Source organism: Sturnira hondurensis, unplaced genomic scaffold (genome assembly GCF_014824575.4).
Source record: "Sturnira hondurensis isolate 20B ecotype Veracruz unplaced genomic scaffold, ASM1482457v3 Scaffold0014384, whole genome shotgun sequence".
In the NCBI taxonomy this organism is placed as follows: domain Eukaryota; kingdom Metazoa; phylum Chordata; class Mammalia; order Chiroptera; family Phyllostomidae; genus Sturnira; species Sturnira hondurensis.
Window position 1 is genome coordinate 25,890,190 of NW_028087015.1, and position 20,309 is coordinate 25,910,498.

The 20,309-nt window shown below is 40.9% G+C and overlaps 1 protein-coding gene and 1 pseudogene across 1 annotated transcript in view; one reads left to right on the top strand and one right to left on the bottom strand.

Moving 5' to 3' along the window:
• LOC118998853 (heterogeneous nuclear ribonucleoprotein A1-like) overlaps positions 1–9,413 on the top strand; it is a 45,334-nt pseudogene extending 35,921 nt beyond the window's left edge.
• TAFA2 (TAFA chemokine like family member 2) overlaps positions 1–20,309 on the bottom strand; it is a 443,544-nt gene that overhangs the window by 189,845 nt on the left and 233,390 nt on the right. The window lies entirely within an intron of this gene.

Sequence of the window (20,309 nt, forward strand, 5' to 3'; positions counted from 1 at the left end):
AAGGGTGAGAGGAGACAAAATGGGAGACAGGCAAACCTAAGAAAATCAGAATGTGGGAGAGATCTGGAATCTCTTGCGGGAAATAACATTAAAGGAATAAAGGGCAAATGAAGCCAGTCTTGATGAGCTCAAGGCAGAACGTGATCGTGAGGCTGAGTGTTTGCGAAGTGGGAAAGAGTCTAGGGTTCTCTCTTCGCCCTGAGGTGGAAGTGAGGAGGTCTGGTTAACACAGTGCTCTTAGCCCTCCTGTTGGTGGAATTCAGGTTCCCCTTTAAAATTCAGTCGAAATTAGTACAAATACAAGTATATCTTCTTTAAAAAATTGAGGTGGTGATGGCAACAGTGAAAGGAACATGGGATTTGGAATTAGGCAGTTGAGGTTAAATTCCAGCTATAGGAATTTTTAATCAAACCTATTTTCACAGATTTCATCACCAACTGCCCACTGACCACCATGACTCTAAAGAGATTTATGGTTACACGGCTGCCTGTTAGCACCCTCATTCAGTGTGTGTTATTCTAATCTCTAGCATAGTCTTTTGGAAGAGTAGAATCATTAATAGTCATAATGACAAAGATAATCTCATTAAGCACAACCTGCGAGGGCTATGGGGTCAACAGGCCAGTAGAACTGGGTGGGCAATTCAGTATCGAGGCCCAAAGCCAGGCCAAGTCACCATACAAGTTCCACATAGAACGGCCAATAAAATATCAAAACAGCAGCAGCAGATAGCAAATAAAAAGCAACACACACCATTTAATATTTCCTTGTGGCCAAAACCATCCACAAGCCCCTTGAAGTTTAGGATTGGTATTGGGAGAGGGAGAGGAGAGGAAATTTGAAGCTTACTATTCAGCCAAAATGGATTTCAGTTTTAAAACAGAAGTCACTGAACAACCTTAAACCAGCAAGGTCAAGTCTCCTACCCTAGAGTAAAAACAGACCCTCTAGAGCTAAGCGAAGTTCAGAAAGGAAACACACAGAAGCTTACATCTTTGCACTCCGTGCGTGCTACAAGCCACTCCCATCATAGTAAGAAACATTCACATAGCGCTGAACAGTTTCCAAGGAGCATCACATTCCTCTTCACAAACCCTGTGAGTAAACACTATTACTTGCTCTATTTTGCAAACAAGAAAGATGAAAACGCATACCTACTCGGGGGCAAAACCAAGATTTAAACTGCCGGATACAAAGTCCTTGACCTTAATCAACATTAGTACAGCCTCGGCCTAGCACAGCAAACCATTTATATCGTCAACATTTTAGGACATTACCATTGGCCATTAGACTCAGTGGATATTTCCTAAAGTCTTATTTTTCCACCACATTTAAATTCCTCAAGACCTTGGAAAATATTTTCAAAAATTTTAAGTCCCCTCTGATAATAGTACTTTCCATGATGTAGGAAGGAAGTAATGCACAGAGCAGCAATGTCCCGAATCCAGTGTGTCAGGAGCCGAGAGGCACGATGGTCCATGTGGCAGCACGGACTGCCTTCCGTAGCCTTGGCACTAAATCCTAAGAGGATTCCATGACAAGCAGTGTGGTGAATACACTGAGAACTTGCCTCCCACTTCCAGCTAGTGATAGTTTGATAAAATAAATACCTACACAGACAGAGGAGGGATCAAGGACAACAGTCCCCCCTATCCACAGTTTTGGTTACTTGTGGCAAACTGTGATCCACCGTGGTCCAAAAATAAACAATTCATAAGCTTTCGATTATGCGCCATTCTGAGTAGCGTGTTATTATCTTGTCCCGGCCTGCTCTGCCTCACCCAGGACGTGATCACCCCTTTGTCCAGCACATTCATGCTGTACACAGAGTCTTTGGAGACAGAGAAAGGGACCATATTCACGTAACTTTTATGACAGTATAATTATTCTATTTTATATCAATCGGTTGCTGTTGTTAATCTCTTACTGTGCCTAATTTGTAAGTTAAACTTCATCAAAGGTATATACCCATAGGAAAAAGCACAGTGTACATAAGGTTCAACACTGTCTGCAGTTTCAGGGCCCCACTGGGGGTCTCGGAATGTAGCCCCTGTGGGTGAGAGGACTGCTGTATTTCCTCTCACTACATGCCCAAGTAGCTTTAAAGAAATTGTACTGTTCAATATGGTTTGCTCCTCTTGCCACCATCTGTGTAATCATTACCATAAATAGCTACACTTTTTCATAAGGCCTTCCGATTCAAGTGTATTACCATTTTTTCCACTGTAGCATTAGCAGACACTCCAACCCATTCTGTGTGCTGTTTTTCCGCTCTCAAAGTTAATTCCTGCTATAAACACACCACAATTAATCCTTCAGCTGTATGACTGAAGTCTTAGAAACCTTGGCTCATCTTATACATAAAAATACTTACTTTAACTTTTGAGGCAAATACTGTAATTGTCCCATTTTAATCAATGTAATGAAGAGGGCACAATGCCTGAACTTATGCTTGGGGGTGGGGCACTTAGCACTGCCCAGCTGCTGTGAAATTGGCTACTTTTAATGCCTTTCTGCTATCAGCATATTATATGAATACTGTGACTGAGAAATAGATGCTTCTACCAGGGAACTTCTGTTGCAGCTTACCTGCAGCCTTTTGTAAGAGCAAACGACACACACACACACACAAAAAAAAAAACTTGGATCTGCTTGGCTTCTCTCAGGAACCTCAAAAACTGAAGAGAATCAAGCCCTTTTAATCTCGAGTATGGAAGGTCCTGTTTCACTCTAGCTGCGTATGTTCCTGGTGGTCACTGACATTTTTTTTTCATTAACAAGGGTTTTTGCATTAAACTGTACAGTGGGCTTAAATAGCAACTTTATCAGATTAATTATCTTCTTTGGGAAATCTTCTGGAATGCAAAAAGTAATATACAGCAAACCATTTTTTTGTACCAGGCTTGTGCCAGGAAATTTCCATAGATAATTGAAATTCTGTATACAGGACTGTTGCTCCAAAAAATATATTTGAAGATAATGTTGCTTCACCAATGTTTTTATTCCTTGCAAATATTATACCTAAGCATAAATTTTCTCCTTCACCTCATACTTTTATTTCTTTACCTTAGCTATATCAAATAACATTGAATCATTTCAAATTAAATTTTGTGCAAGAAAACACATTCTCTTACCCAAGGAGGTAAAATAAAGTATATTATTAGTATACGCACACAAAAAGCACCCCAGTGGTATCTGAAAGGGAGGATGACAGTCTGCAGACTTTCCTGCATGGACAGTGGTCGCTAAAGGGCCACCATGAATGCTGTCCCCAGGACCCATCAAGGATGGTACCCTGAACAGCAAAAGACAAGGTCTGCAATGCACATGATGCCATGGGATTTTCCTTTTCCACCCAGGTTCCAGTTTTGAAGGGATACTTTAAGGCAGCGAGCCATGAGTGAGAGTGGGAATAACAAGTGCTTTCTGAGGCGGGGAAATGAAGTGGCTGGAGAGGTGAAAAGTGAAAAGCAGGTGGAGGAGGCCCACAGAGGACAGGACAGACATCAGGCACGCCCTACATCTTTCAATGCCCGAGAACAGACCCCCAAAGCAATTCTGTGCTATTCAATAGGGCTCTAGATTTTCTGCAACCAAGTGGCTCCATTAACCTTCCATATTCTTCCACTTTCTGGCAGAGAGCGGATTCCTTAGTATTTTATGAACATCCATTGGAAATTATTGTGTGTGATAGACTTTTTGCTGCATCATGGAGCCACCAAGTGATACATTAAATGGAGGCTTCCCTGGGCTACAAACTGCTCTCTGCTGGGACTTGGAAACTATGAAAGCTGAACTAGGTTAAAGACAAGCATAAAAGTGACAGAAAATTGAGTTTATCCAGCTGAGCCCCAAACCAGTTTTACAAGGTGAGAGGACTCATGGAGGTCAAGTGCAAATATTCATGCCCATGCCGGAAGGAATCTGTCTGCTGACCTGAATGTGTTTCATTTCTAGCTTTACCTCAGGTGCTCGCGGTACAGGAAGGAACACAGAATTTGGGGTCAAACAGACTGAGCTCAAATTCCAGTTTCATTTCTTGAAAGTTTTTAACAAAAATATTCTTCGTAGCACTGAACCCTCATTTCCATATGTATGTAATGGGGAAGTGACCTACCTCATCAGTTTGTTGTGAGGATCAAATAAAATAATGTATATAAAGTTCCCAGTGCAGAACTTTCATCCAAGCACCCATCTTTATTGGTCTAAAACTCTTCAAAATAATTTAGTGATAGCAGCCATTGTTATAGAAGCAGACATAAAATGAACAATAAAAATGACCTTTTATTGAAACTCTATATGCCAGCAACCATGCTAACTATTACACAGTATTTCTAAATCTCGTTAAAACACCCTATAATATGATGGTTATTTAATAAAAAGCCTCCCCACTAAGTGGCACATACAATGAGGAGAAAACAACAGGTACCGAAGATTCCATTCCTTGATTTGAGTCAGGGCTCCACCAGACAAATGAGCATCAAATTTGACTTGAGGACAGTTAGTAACTCCTCCAAGCTCTGACAGCTAAGAACTGCTCAGAGCTCATTTTAAATATAATAGTTTTCCCTGGTTTATACCACGTATCCCAAAACCTAAAAGTAAAAGAAATCCTTGGAATCCAAGTAGATTAAATCCAAACAAACTCACCACCTTGAATCCTGTTGCTACATACTCCAAGACTGGCAGATGGGTACCGTTCCTAGACCCCTCCTAACCAAAAACCCATGGAGTGGGCTTCAGTCATACCATACCTACAAGAGAGGAGAAAACCAGCGCCTGCAGACTCACCGGAAAGTTCTCAAGAGGTAGGCTGATGGAGACCCAAGGTCACAAAGGCTCCTGTCAGCAGAGCTCAGAAACTCAGAACTGAGGAACAAAGCCTAACCCTCCTACCACTGAGGATGCTAATTAGAGAACTAAAGTAAGTTCTGACGGTCAGCAACCTTCTCATCAGGAATTAACGTTGAGCTCAAACGCCAACAAAAGTCCCATTCAATGCCTCAGAGAAGAACCGAATTCTTACCTGAGGAGGATAAGCCACTTCCTGCACTTACTTTTTTTATCATACTACACTGAACTCTGAGATGTGATATAAGACAAACCCTTGGGACCACCAAATACATACCAACTAAATGCTTATTTGCCTGGGAAAACCCTGCCTCACAGCAGAGATCAAGTGACCTCATGTTCTCCCATTTCCTCATTCTGTCGTGACACTTGACAGAGACACTTGACCGCATCCCGGAGGCTGCCTCTCAAAGACTGCAGCTGGGCGAGAGTTGCTCTCGGAGGAGCCTTCCACACTCTCACCCTTGCCAGTTAGCACAGGGCGAATCCAACTCAAGAAAGTAATAAGAGAACTGCTAGACCAAACTCTAAATAAACAAACTGATCTTGCAAGATTCTCAGCTTCTTAGAAGGACTTCTTTAAATAACCACTTTCTTAGGACATATAATATGTGATTCTGTGTACATAGTTAGACCTTTGGAGGAAATACACATCACTTAAAAAACAAAGAGCTCTTACGTGTCTCAGATCATTTTGCAAAAAATGAGTTCACTTGGCTGAATTCATAAACACCAACTAAGCCTGCCACGAGTGCATGGAATCACTAATTACTGACTGGATAGCACCATCAGCTGAATCAGGATGAGAAACAGAGCTGCAAAGTGCTATGTTTTACTAGCATTCCGTCCTCTGAAAAAATGTGTTAATTTTATGAGAGCATGTTTTATTTTTAGAATGTCTGGTTTCTGACATTATCCAAAATTGCTCAGTAGTGAATGCAAAGACACCCAAGTTCCAAAATGATCAGAAATATTTCAAGATATCTTTCCCAGAAATACAATCTGTTTCTCAATCGATAGAAATTGGTCATAAGCAATTGCCTATATCATAGTTCTTCAGAAAACCTCAGCTTGCTCTAATTCATCAGAAGCCATCAGAGTGAATTGCCATTTAATCCTTGAATCAGTGAAATAGTTCATCTAGCTGTTTTCAAGTTTATAAGCACCTTATCAAGTGGATGTGCTACACCACACCAATGTTCAGCTCCATCCCATGTATCAGAAACGCTAATTCTTGATACACACTTACTTTCATTATGAGGTTTACACAAGCTTAACACAAACCACTGTTGTAAGAAAAGTAATAAGATTTGGTAGCATATTCATGCCATAGAAATACAAAAATAGTAAACATTTACCAATAACAGAAATTTGCTATTAAAAGAATCTGTTTTTTTTTTTAATCTACCTTTGATCAAAACAGAGAGACACAGAGATAAGAAAATACTTGGGTCTTGACAGCCCCACTCTTCACTAAAGGCAGGTGATCTTAGCCATTATGATTTTCAGATTCCACATCTATAAAGTAAAAACTTGAAACAAACGAGTTCTATTTCACAGACATTTTTGTGGAACAGACATAAGTTATGAGATGACCAGAAAAAGCGTGCCATGTTATTATCAAGGGCATTTTCAAGTAAAAGGAGATAAACAGCAAAACTCATCTGTTGGCTGCTTCTCCTTGAGCGGCTGTTCCCTTCACCGACTCTAAGCAACAGAGCCAAAAATAAGCTGTTGCCTGAAGTAGGATCCAGGGGAAAAGAGCGAAACTCTGGCACTGAAACGTTCACTCCTGGGCAGTTACGATGTTTCCCTGAACCTTAGTATCTCATTCTTTTTAAATGGCACAGCTTACCTGCCCCCACCCACACAGACCTATGACAGCAGATTTAACAGTGTTGTCTCACTCTGCTTTCTCATCTGTAACATTGGCTTCGGAGATAATATATTTAAGGCCTATCGCCTAGCGCTTAGCCCACTCATTTCTTCAACAAATAATCTGTTCCAGTTGCCACAGATAGAACAGAACCGAACAGGAAAATCATAGGCCCCATTGAGTTTACATTCAAGTCTAGGAAGACAGACAATTAACAGAATAAATGAGTAAAACATATAGTCTTTCAAATGTCGGCAGTGCCAGCTTCCTGGGCACAAACTTGTGCAGTTGCACAGGGCCCCGAACTCAGAAGGACCTGTGCTCCCTTACGTGCTCTGTTGTTACGGTCTTGAAATTCTTCATACTTTTGAACAAGGGGCCTCATGTTTGCATTTCCCAGACAGTGGTAGACACTATGGAGAAAAGTAAAATGAGAAGGGAGATAGGGAGATGTGTCATGGGAGGTGGGAAGAAGAGTCACGAGGGCCTCAGCATTTCCAGCACTACACAAAGGTGTCCAGCTCAGGGAGCTAGTGGGGGCTGAAAACTGCCCAGAGGAAAGGGTCCTTTTTCTTTGCCCAAAAATGGCTCTGGGCACACTGCTCTAGACACGGCAATCACATAGATTATAATATGCTCCCAGTATCTTTCGATGGATCCCCTACTTGTCCATCTCTGAATCACAGAGCCATGTCCCCAGGTGGGTGCCACTTCCTTATTTACACAGAGGTGTCAGTTTAGCTAGCAACGGACCAGCTGGTCAGGGAATGCCTCCCTGAAAGGGTGACAGTTAAGTGAAGGTCTAAAAGAGGAGCTCGTCAGTTGTGCATAATAGAGAACAAGGAAGCCACACTAAGGGAACCGTGAATGCAAAGGCCTGGCTACAGCGGCCCGGCTCAGGTTCCTGGAATAGCCTGGAGGCGAAATAAGCCCAGAAAGGGGGACAGGAGACAGGAACAGGTCAGGGAAGCACATAGAATTGTAGGTCATTATCAGAACTGGGGTTTCCCTTCAGACAAGGAAAGCCATTGGAGATTTGCACAAAGTATCATCTTGTGGATTCTGGGCTGAGAATAAACTAAATTGGGCAGGGGTGAGAGTGCAGAGCGCGATTGGGAGGCCACTCTAACTATCTAGATAGGGGTGACAGTAGCCTAGACCAGGGCAGTAACAGGAAAAAACTGATGAGTAACATGAAAAAACTGATAGTAACACGAGAAAAAAAAAACGGTTAGAGTTTGGATGTATTTTTTAAATGACGCCAGTAGGATTTGCTGATAGATTTATTTGAGGGTGTACAAGAAAAAGAGGTGGCAAGAATGATGACAAGGTTCCTACCCAGAGCAACTGAAAAGACAGAGTTACTGTTTAACAACATAGAGAAAACTGGCAGAACTTGAGGGAAAATCAAAAATTTAGATGCATCATGCTGCAGCTGTGGATGAGACATCACACCAGGTGGTGGAGTAGACTGGTGTTCAGGGAAAGGTCTGTGTTAGAGATTCAAACTTGGGAGGCATCAAGATGTTAACGACATTTACAGTGATGAGACTGGACAGGAGCACCAAAGAATGAGGGCTGGAACAGTCCAAGGACTGAAACCTGAACCTCCCACAGGTGAGAGGTCAGTAAACTAAAGAGGAGCAGAAAACTGAGGAGGACTAACTAGTGAGGTTACCGGAAAACTTAGGAGGGTGTGATGGCGCAGATACCAGGAAAACGTGCTTGGGAGAGGGAACAGAGCACTGCATCACCGGCTGCACGGAGGTCAGGCAGGAAGGTGACTGAGAGTTACTTTGGAGACAGACGTACGGAAGCGAGAGTAGAGCCTCCATAAGTGGTGGCGAATATGGTAACTTCAGAAGAAAGGAAGCATGAAAAACGGATCGTATCTGTAAATGACCTATTAAAGCCCGTAGAATACTATAGTGGTAAACTATCACTTGGCTACATTAAAGGAAACTATTTATTAATCAAAGGGACTACAGTTTAAAACCGAGCTGTCCAAGATGGCAGCAGCCACTAGGTGTGTGGCCATCCAATACCAGAAACATGACTCTTGTGAGTTAGGAACTGAATTTTTAATTTTATTTAAATGTAATTATTTACATTCTAAATTATTTAGTTATTTAAAGTATTTTATGTATGCTTGAACAAGCTGTATACACGAATCTATATTTGAACTGTGATTTTATGAAATTTAAATTCAGACCAAGTATTTTCTAGGAAAATTTAGAGTCTGAATTGAAGATGTTAATTTTTGAAGACTTAGTACCAAAAAAGAACTTAAAATATAACATTGATAATTTTACAGTGATTACATGTTAAAATGATAATGTTTTAGAGATGTTGGGTAAATAAAATATATCATTAAAATACATTTCAACTATTTTTACTTCTTTAATGTGGCTACTAGAATTTTTTAATTAAGCATTGGCTCACATTGTGACTTATTGCCCATTACCAATCTAATACAACAATGCAGACAAAATAAAGTTTTGCCAAAATTAAGAACTTTGTTTCCTATTTCCTCACAGGCTTCTCTCCGTCAGGTGGAAAACAGTGATGCACAGAGGCCGCATGGAGCTGCTCTACGTGTGCTCTTCTCACTCATGGGAAAGACCCCGCCTGCGTCCGCCGGGCCAGTGTCCATCCACCCTGCAGAATTCTGCCCCAGCAGTATAGGATCCAAGAAGGTAAATTACAGTGTGACCCCTGGAAGTCAAGTTTCTCCCTGTCACCTCGGTACACAGATGACGGCACTAGCACATTCAACTTTCGTCACTGTGGGCCCTACAGGACTCCCTGACTTCAAAGCAAGGGCCTATCATTCGTTTGGGGGTCTCGAGAGCTTAACCTGCCTTCTGACCCATGGTAAGCCTCCAAAATACCTGTTGAATAAAAAAGTGTAAACAGGGTGTGATGATAATACAGATATATAAGTATATAAATACAAGCATACTTTAGGGGAACTCTCATTTGAACAACTGTCAGACTTACAGAAACCTCAAATATCTAAAAGGCAGCCACAGAATCTAAAAGAAGACAGAGAAACTAGGCTAAGAATGAATAAGTACCTATTATGTGCTAGACAGGCACCCTGACAAAGTTTTTTCATTTTGTCTACACAAGAACTCTTCGCTGTTATAATAACTTCTAACAGTTATTGAATGTTATTACTTGCAGGCATTGTGGTAAGCATATTACATGTATTAACATTTTCTATCCTCACAACCCTATGGTATTGTTTTATCATAACCCTCACTCCACACAGCAAAAAAGTAACTTGCACAAGATTACACAGCTAATAAGTGTCAAAGCCAAGATTAAAATCCAAGCAATCCCTAATATTTGAAATCTGAAGTATAACCTTAATGCAAAGGACTCCTAATACAAACATTTACAAATCTGAAAGCCAAAATAAACCAACTAGAGGTAAATCTTCTCCATAGAAGAAGCATACACAAGCAAAAACAAGACACCCCAAGAGACCTTGGAAATAAGGTAAAGATGATCAAGACATGGAAGTTTGCTTTAAAGACTGGTGAATATATTCAGAACGGGCCCATTCATACAAAGCACAAAACCTAACGAACAAAGCTACATTGCTTCATCATTCATAGTTAAATTATAAAAATATAAAATCAAGCAAATGACTGTCACAAATGACAGGATAATGGTTTCCCCTTAGGAAAAGGGAATTTACTGTAACCCCGGGGAGCTTCAGGGGTGTTATAAATGACCTCTCTATTGACCTGGGTGGAACAACACATATTCGGTTGTTTGCATTGCAATTCTTAGTTAAATTCTCCATAAGTTTCATGCAAGGGAAACAAAGATAGTGGCACCTGCGCATCTTAGCTCTCATATTGGTTCTCTGATATGCCAGTGGGGGGAGGGGAGCAGAAGTTTGGTAACTGCCTGGCCCCACAGCTGAGTCCTGCTCATCACGCCTGTCTCACCTTAAATATCATCTCCCCACTTAAGCCTCTCTAACTCTATTCAAGTTTGTTATATATATATATATATATATATACACATATACACATATATACATCTATACATACATGCCCAGTATTCCTATGAAATCAAACCCAATAAAAGCCCACTGAGGAACAGGCTCCTGGCCCTTCTCCTTTGAGAGATCAGCTACCTTTCCTCCCCAAGCAGATCATATCTTAGTAGACTTATTCTCATCTGTGGTAGATGGGGTGGGGGGAGCCCCCCCACACTGGAGGAGAAGATAACCCAAATGTCCATTAACAGATGACTGGACAAATAAGATGTGCCATATACATGTAATAAAATAGTCCTATCTTCAAAAGGAAGGAAACCCTGTTGAAACATGAGTGGACCTCAAGGACATTATAGTAAGTGAAATAATACAATCACTAAAAGACAAATACTATATTACAGAACTTAAATGAGAGGTATCTAAAGTTGTGAAATTCATAGGAGCAGAAAGCAGAATGGTGTGGTTACCAAGGGCTGGGGAGAGGGGAGGGCACTTTGTTATTTAATGGATATAAATAAATAATGGGTCTTTAATGTAAATTCACACTACTGAAGTGTACACTTAACACGGAAGGCCAAGTGGAGCTGATGGTGTAGTTGCAGCATGCATCAAAGACCCGGGGTCCTGGAAAGCTGATGGTGTGAGTTCCACTGATAGCTGGCCGTCTGGAGGCCCAAGAGGAGCTGATCCTTCAGTTCGAATCTGTACACAGGGAAAGACCAATCTCTAGCTTAGTGAGCCAGGAAGAAGGTCCCTCCTTCTTGAGGAAGACTCACTGTTGTTTTTTTATTCAGTCCGATTCGACTGATTAGATGAGACCCACCCACATTAGGGTTTGCTTTCCTTAGATTCACATGTGAATCTCATCCAAAAGTACTCTCACAGGCATAGCCAGGTAACATTTGACCAAATATCCTGGTACTCTGTGGCCCAGTCAAGGTGACATAGACTTAACCATCATAAGTGCTGAGCAGTACATGATGGTAAAAAAGACAGAGAGGGACAACTTAACTGGATTAGAGAGGCTTAAGTGGGGAGATGATATTTAAGGTGAGACAGGCGTGATGAGCAGGACTCAGCTGTGGGGCCAGGCAGTTACCGAACTTCTGCTCCCCTCCCCCCACTGGCATATCAGAGGACCAATATGAGAGCTAAGATGCGCAGGTGCCACTATCTTTGTTTCCCTTGCATGAAACTTATGGAGAATTTAACTAAGAATTGCAATGCAAACAACCGAATATGTGTTGTTCCACCCAGGTCAATAGAGAGGTCATTTATAATACCCCTGAAGCTCCCCGGGGTTACAGTAAATTCCCTTTTCCTAAGGGGAAACCATTATCCTGTCATTTGTGACAGTCATTTGCTTGATTTTATATTTTTATAATTTAACTATGAATGATGAAGCAATGTAGCTTTGTTCGTTAGGTTTTGTGCTTTGTATGAATGGGCCCGTTCTGAATATATTCACCAGTCTTTAAAGCAAACTTCCATGTCTTGATCATCTTTACCTTATTTCCAAGGTCTCTTGGGGTGTCTTGTTTTTGCTTGTGTATGCTTCTTCTATGGAGAAGATTTACCTCTAGTTGGTTTATTTTGGCTTTCGGATTTGTAAATGTTTATATTAGGAATCCTCTGTATACACATATACATATATACACACATATACACATGTGTACATACATGTATACATACATATATGTGTAAAGTTCATCAATCATTGTCAAGCAGCAATGATCAAACAACACATGACATTCAGAGAACTATGAGAGCTTATTCTGAGTCAGGGTCAGAGAGCTAAAGGGCCATAAAAGTTTGGGGAAACAAACTCATTCTATACTTGGACGCTTATCATTTAAATTGAGGGTAATCTTAGCAAAGCAGGCTTCACAGCATCTTATGCATTCTTTCTTAGGCTGCACCTCTACAAGGAACATAAATTTTGTGTCTTTAATGGCTTATGGTCCCAAGGTCTCTTTACTCAGCCTTAGCCATGAGGGGTTACATCTTCTGAAAGCAGGCAGGGCGGTTCTCAACACTCCAGACCATGATAAATAGTGCTATGAACATGGGTGTCCAAATCCCTCTTTGAGACCCCACTTTCAATTGTTTTGGGTACATACCCAAAATGGAGTTGCTAGATCATAAGGTAGTCCTATCTTTAATTTGAGGAACCTCCACACTATTTTCCATGGCAGTTGCACCTTTTTATAATCCCACCAGTAGTGCACAAAATTTCTAATTTCTAGAAATCCGCAATGCTTATTTCCTATTTTTTATTGTAGCCTAGTGATGAACAGAATAAGTGTCAGGTAATAACTTCACTGTGGTTTTGTTTCACATTTCTCTGATAATTAGAAACGTCAAGACCCTTTTCATATGCTTCCTGGCCACTTGCATACCATTTTTGGAAAAATATCTATGCACATCCTTTGCCCATTTTTATTTGGATTATTGGAATTTTTATTGTTGAGTTATAGGAGTTCTCTATATAGTTTGAATATTAATTTTTATTAGGTAAGTGATTTATTTTGTTTTTGTGAGTGATAACTTTATTGTTTCTGGGTGTTTCTGTACTACTGGGAGTTCTACAAAGTAACTATGTCTATTTCTTCTCTACTATACAACCAAAATCTACTACAATGACCAATAGATAGGCAGCCAGCCAATGGGAACTGAAAATCAAAGAATAAATGCATGCCACAGAGCTAGGAGAGTAGACATGAGCTCTGAGCCAGCTTCCTACCACCAGCAGTCACTCATAAGACAGGTGGGATGGCCTTTGGACTGCAGCCTGCTGACTTCTTATTGGCTGCACACTTCAGCAGGCATGTTCATCTGGCCTTTCCTACACTTACAGTTTTGCCCCAGGTGTCCAGCACTGCCAATTAGATACTTAAAATTAGAGCAAAGAAAGCTGTTAAAGAATAAGGCTTGCTGAAGTGGGAATAAACAAAAAGGAAGGCACTAGAATCAAGTCAATAGCAGACAGGAGATTTGATGCAGGAGAAGGCAGCCTCACACATGTGGGTTTCCTCAAGAACTGCACAGAGCAAGAGTGATTTCTGCAAACATTTGTAATTTAACCAAGAAAAGGTTAAATTACATTGTCTTCACATGTATTATATGATTTATTTGAGAAAAGATTTTGTAACAAAATGATTAAATATAAGAAGTCTGATATTTTAAAAAGGAGAAATACCAGCAACGTGGGCTATTCCCCACCCAGAATATATTATGGACTGAAAATAACAAACAAAGCATTAACGAGCATCTCTGCGATAAAAGTACACAGGGAGGTATTAGCATGGTAGCTCTCATCATACAGCTGACTGCTAGATGTGAAATAAACATTGAACAAACCATCAGAGCGGTGAGGAGGGCAGAAGCCCATGGGAAAGCCTTGGCGACTCATGTCTGGAAAACAAAAGCTATAGAGGGGATGGAGATGAAGGGTGCAGAAGGGAAGAGAAAGGTAAAGGTTGTGTCACAAAGGAAATGTGGTTTATTCTTTTTTCCTTCTCCAGAAGACACTGAGGTATATGCTACGAATTTCAAAATAGGCCCAGAAGTCAATACACACAGCTAAAAATGTGCCGTCCTTTCATTCATGAGTCTGGACTGTCAATAATGCCACCTAAGGCACCCTTAAAGGATGATCTACAAAGACACCCCACTTCTTCAGGTTTATACAAGGTGAGGACACCCAGTGAATGAATAGGGTGTGGAGCCACAGGGAATCTTGGTAGTAACATATAATCATGTCAATCATTGTTATAGCTTATTTTCTCTTAATAAAATACCTGCTCAGATAAATTACATTGAGTACCTGTACCATATATCAGGTACACCCAGAAAGACACAGAGAAAAATACTAGCTAAAAATAAAAGTGTTTCTTAAAATCAATTCAATAATAGATGTATGTGCAAGTAAATTGGCAAAGAGACTTCATATCTGAAGTAAATATGAAATAAGGTAACATATATAAGATGCTTAAAACAGTGCCTGGCATATGGAAAGTGTGTGTATTATATGTAAATTGCTTTCACTTTTCTCAGAATATTGCTTATTGATTAAAATATCTATTTAAAAATGGGCAGCAGAGCCCTGACAAAATGCTATGCAGATTTTACTAGTTCTCTCTCTGAGATCATGGTTTTACAATAGAACAAATTCTTTTGTTTGCCAAAAATAAATTAACTTTAAATGAATCTTTAGAGTTTGGCTTGTCTAATTTTGTAAATGAGGAGTCTCTGGGCTGACTGTTGAAATAAACTGGTTAACTTTGCTACCGTGTGTTTAAGTGCGGGGCAGACTGAGTAGCAATGAAGAGAGAAGGCACCAACCACACAAACTTCAAGTTACACCGAGGTGCTCTCTGCTAGGCGTAAACTTTGAATCTGAACATAAGAAAGATGTTCAGATTATAACACTCTTTTTAAGATTTAGCTCAAGCTCTAACTGTAGGGGTTAAGATAAAACCCTAAGTTGTAACTGTATATGTTAAGACAAAATAATGGTTAATAAAAACTAGGCTCTACTGTCCAAAGGAAATAAAATCTGCCTTAAGCAGGATGCTGGAATAATCTTCACTGGTGCAGTTTAAGGAGAAAGGGATCTTGAACTCCAAAGTACCTTCCGCTGTCCACCTCCCCAAATTCACCCCCCTGCTCCTGCAGTGTAATTGCCCAGACCCCCAATTCACAGAATTTTAGAAAGAAAGGGGGCCCTAGAAGCCATTTACACCTCCCTCATGTGGCAGAGAAAGAAACAGACTCAGAGAACTTAAGCTGTTTGCTGTAGGTCCCGCAGCAGTTTCACCAGAGGCAGACCCAGGCCACTTCCGGCCATACTATGTGGGTACGGCCAGTTTGTTCATCTTCTGGGTTATCACCTTGTTACGTCACTGCTTTTCCAACTTTGTCATTTGTCACCATCTCCAAACAGTCTTTCAGCAATTCTCCTACTTCAAATATGCCACAACCTAGGATCCTGATTTACAGAACCATCATCCCAGTTTCAAAATGCAGGAATTAGTAAGGTATAACTCTGCTGTACCAATCCCAGGGTGTACCTACAATGGAAACCAGTTTATCTTATTGTTTAAGGCTTCAGTCTGACATTTCTGGAAGCTGCAAAATGCATCTTATAAAGAAAAAAGTTAAATACAGTTCAACTGATACACACTTGAGAAAAGCCCTTTGACCGCTGTATTACCCCAAATGGCCAAACCCAGAGCAGCAACCTGACATCTTCCTGGTGTTACCGATGACTCAGTGGTGAGGAATACAGACTGTCAAAAAAGATTTCTCATTGCTACCCCTACATATTTTTCCACTTCTTTTCTTGTGTGCACATCCCTAGTGCTGAGCCTCTGCAAATGCTTCCATCTGTTGAGCTGGTGATTGACAGGAAAGCAGTCAGACAGAGCCAGGCACGTATCTGTGCTACCCACTTTCCACCACAGAGTCTCCAACGTAGAAATGCCCCACCTGTCAGTCAATATTGCAACGTTTTCACAGACAATTATTTTTCTCTAATAACGCTAAAGAACCCACGAGACTTTCAGTGAAAACAGGACTATAAAAAAGTAAAATTTAAATACTAAAAGTGCATGCCCCTTTCAGGGGGTTTATATATTTTTCCTTGTTTTTGTGGTTATTTAAATTAATGCAAATTAACTGTTATTCTTAGATTTCTAGTAGTTAAATACTTACCTTCCTGGTGTCAACACACACACACACACACACACACACACACAGCTTCAAGAACTAACAAAGACGAGCCTGTTGTAAATAGAAAGGCTTTCAGAAACACAATACTTGCACTTGACTATTTATAGAAAAGAAAAAGCAGCTGACAGTTTTATTTCTACATATACATTTAAAACTCATGTATCTATTACCATGGTCTTACGATTGGTTAATCTTTAGGATTCTTTTTACTGTCTTAAAAATTGCATATCTAAAGCTATAGAAAATATATGAGATGGATGAGAGTTTAAGAGAAATCATTGCCATGTCTCAGAATCAGGTGAGCTACCCGACTAAACATGTGATTTTATAGATAGAATTATTTATGTGGCCATGTAAAGAACCAAGTGCCCGTTTCTGCACCCAAGATGAACTTTTTTAGATCATTTCTCCTCTTTCATATTTTGTAAAAATAGAAAGATATGATCTGTAAAAAGAGCCCAGAAAACCGAGGCCAATTTTTAAGTGTGCCATTTCATTCTGAAAAGCACAAGGCTATGTCTTTCCCAAGTAACCTTACTTCAGTGAGAGTGAGTTTTAGACACAAATGGTTAGTGTGCAGGAATCTTCTGGCATTATTAGATGCATGCATCTATGCACAATTTTCACTTTGGTGACCACGCCTTTGGTTCCCGTCAGTTGGGTACTTAACTAGGAATAACACAAGGCCTCTGTTTTCAGGAATTCTGCAGTATTTCATCGGGAGGGATGAGGCAGGAGTAGAAATAAACAGCAGATAAGGAGAAATATACGTGTTCATAAGAGGCACAAATAAATCATCATAGGAGCCCAAATGAGAAAGAAAGAACGTACCTGGCAAAGATGATCAGAAGAGATTCATATAGGAGGTGATATTTTAAATGGGTCTCGCAGGGTAAGAAGAATTGTGACAAGTGAAAACAGTAGGGGAAATGCTACATGCCAACGACAGCATAAACCAAGGCAAAGATGTACTGGAAGCACTGAGTGTATTGGTGGGCTGGGAACAGGACTTCAGCTGGAACTTATAGTATCAGGGCATGCAAGGCAAGACCAATGCCTACCTAGACTTTAATAGTCCGTAGGAGCCACAGAAACTTACTCAAAGCAAACCTATAAAGTGTACCTTTATCTCATCTCCTCTTCTGTATAACATCTCCTGCTTTTTACCACTTTTTCCATGAAGCAATGAGACCCTTCTGGAGGTCAAGACAAGTGACAAATGAGTTAGCCAGCCCATTGTCCTGAGAACCCACTGTCTCCTCCTGGGAGCACAGTGCAAAGGCATTGCTTGCATATTCCAAATGAAAAAATGGCATTTCCATTAAAAAAGCCCTAACACTTTGTCTTACTACCATCTACCTAGTCTGTATTTCTCAGGTGCTTAATTCAGTTGAACTACAGATTTGTGTAATAAGAAGCTAGATACAAAAAAAATACCAATCTATTGCAAAATAAGTACAAGCCAGCATTAGCTTTTAAATCAGGAAAATAATTGAGTATTAGTAACTCAGAAAAGGTGTAATTTCAGTGAAGTTACATCATAGGATAAGAACAAATGAATGTAGCTATGATTCAGCTTTTCCCTGCAACTATTAACTATGGCCAATCACTGAGTGATTCACTTTTTACAGCTTTCATCATCATTTTTTGCTACAATTTTGTGGGATTTTAGCCTATACAAAAAATACTGTGTGATTAATAAGCAGAGTGGCTCCAGCTAAGAAGATGTTTGTCAGCAACACACAGGGCATAAGATTCACGATTTTTGTATAACTGGGGAGCCTACCTCTGTGCCTCCCCTCAACCTGGAAGTACTTCATTCAAAAAACACCAGGGCATGGCTGGTGTAGCTCAGTGGATTGAGCGTGGGCCTGTGAACCACACGATCAAGGTTCGATTCCCAGCCAGGGCACATGCCTGGGTTGCAGGCCAGTTCCCGGTTCCTGGCAGAGGACACACGAGAAGCAACCGTACATTGATATTTCTCTCTCTCTCTCTCCTTCCCTTCCCCTCTAAAGATAAATAAATAAAATCTAAAAAAAACCCACCAGGGCATGGCTGTACAAAGTCATCCTTCCACCCATCACAAGGACACAGAGAAGACAGAGTAAAGTATGACAAACTAGGCACAGAGATAAGGCATTTCCCCGATGACACGTCATTCATAGGCATTTTTTGAAAAGCATATTAAAAGGGTACATATTTTAGTGAAGTCTACCATTACCTTAATAGATTTAGGAACAAGGGTTTAAATGTCTGCTTAACTGAAATGCTAAAGTTAAAGTATAACTTTAAAGCAACTACAGAGCTACTAATAAGAACAGTGTGAAAAACAAAGTCCAGCTCTGACTGGGGTAGCTGAGTGGGTTGGGCATCATCCTGCAGACCAAAAGTTTCCCAGTTCGATTCCCAGGCAGGGCACATCCCTGGGTTTGCAGGCCAGGCACCAGGTTGGGGGCCTGCAAGAGGCAACCAATGTTTCTCCGACACATTCATGTTTCTCTTTCTCTCTTTCTCCCTCCCTTCCTTCCCCTATCTCTGAAAATAAATAAATAAAATCTTTTAAAAAAATTAAAAGTAAATAAAGTCCACTAGAGATTCTAGGAAGAACATTCATCTTTGGAGTAGAAGGGAGGGGGAGGGTCAAAGGACTCCACTTAACTGCATCATGTTTTAGCAGAGTCTTTTGTAAAATAAAGAATTCTTCAGCAATGTATCCCTTTATTGGCTTTATATCATAATTTTCATACTCTGCTAATCTTCTTAAATTGAGACAAATACATAATCCATATCATGTAGCATTTGGAGTTTGTAATACATAAGTTTAAATTTGAGTTCATTTCTTTTCCTTTTAAAAAATAAGAGTCCTCTCAGACATAGAGCATAGATTTGGCTACTGCCTATTAACATTTTTTCTATATACATGAGATTCCTAGTTTAACATAATAATAAAGTTTGCTTTTGCTTTTTTGTGTCCTGATGAAGGGTCCAGGAGAGAATGGACTGGGGTGCACTGAACATCAGGGGGACTCAGAAAAGGGCAGAGTTGGCCAAAGCTCTGTAGGCTTGGCCGCATTTCCCAGGACAAGCCCCATCTTTAAGGGCCTCCGGAGATCTAAGGGACCTGGAGCAGAGTCCTGGGAAGAGAAACACCTGGGTGCTCAGGGGCTGCAGTTCCCTCATCCCAGACTCGCCCATAAGGACTCTGGCTCACACCACCCATCACTCAGACCCCGGTGCTCATGGACATCTTACTGCCACACTCACCCTAGAGCACCTGCCAAGTTGGGGAAGGGTCTGTGGCCCAAAGGCAGCATAGGAGAGGCAGAATGAAAGCCAGATAACAGAGACTGGACTGTACATGTGTCAGCAGAAAATCAATAGCCTCTATAGCCTTCCAAGGGCTGAAAGACTCTGGGAGAGCCAGTCTCAGCTTGCACAACCCACAGGCCTCAGGCCCACATCCTCCAAGGTCTAAGGCTATAGCAACTGTAAGGCACCCCTTCCCTTGCACCTTCTTGGGGCCAGCTGTTTCTCCCAGCAGCTTCAGGTGTCTTAAACTCAACCCAGAAGACCGCCGCTACTTGTTCCTTGATCCCTTCCCCTGAAGAGCAGTCTCGGGATGCTACTCTCGTTCTCACCCAGCCCATCTACCACCTTCCTGCAGTGAGAGACCTTGAAACACATAGGAAAAGTCGCCCTGGTATCACTGCTCAGGGATCGGTGGGTGAGGTGGGCTGAGCTGATAAGACAATATGACTCTGGGCAGCAAAGTGGACAGGAAGGTAATCAGCATTCTTTATGGCACTTTGTCCAAAAGGTGCTCAATTCTA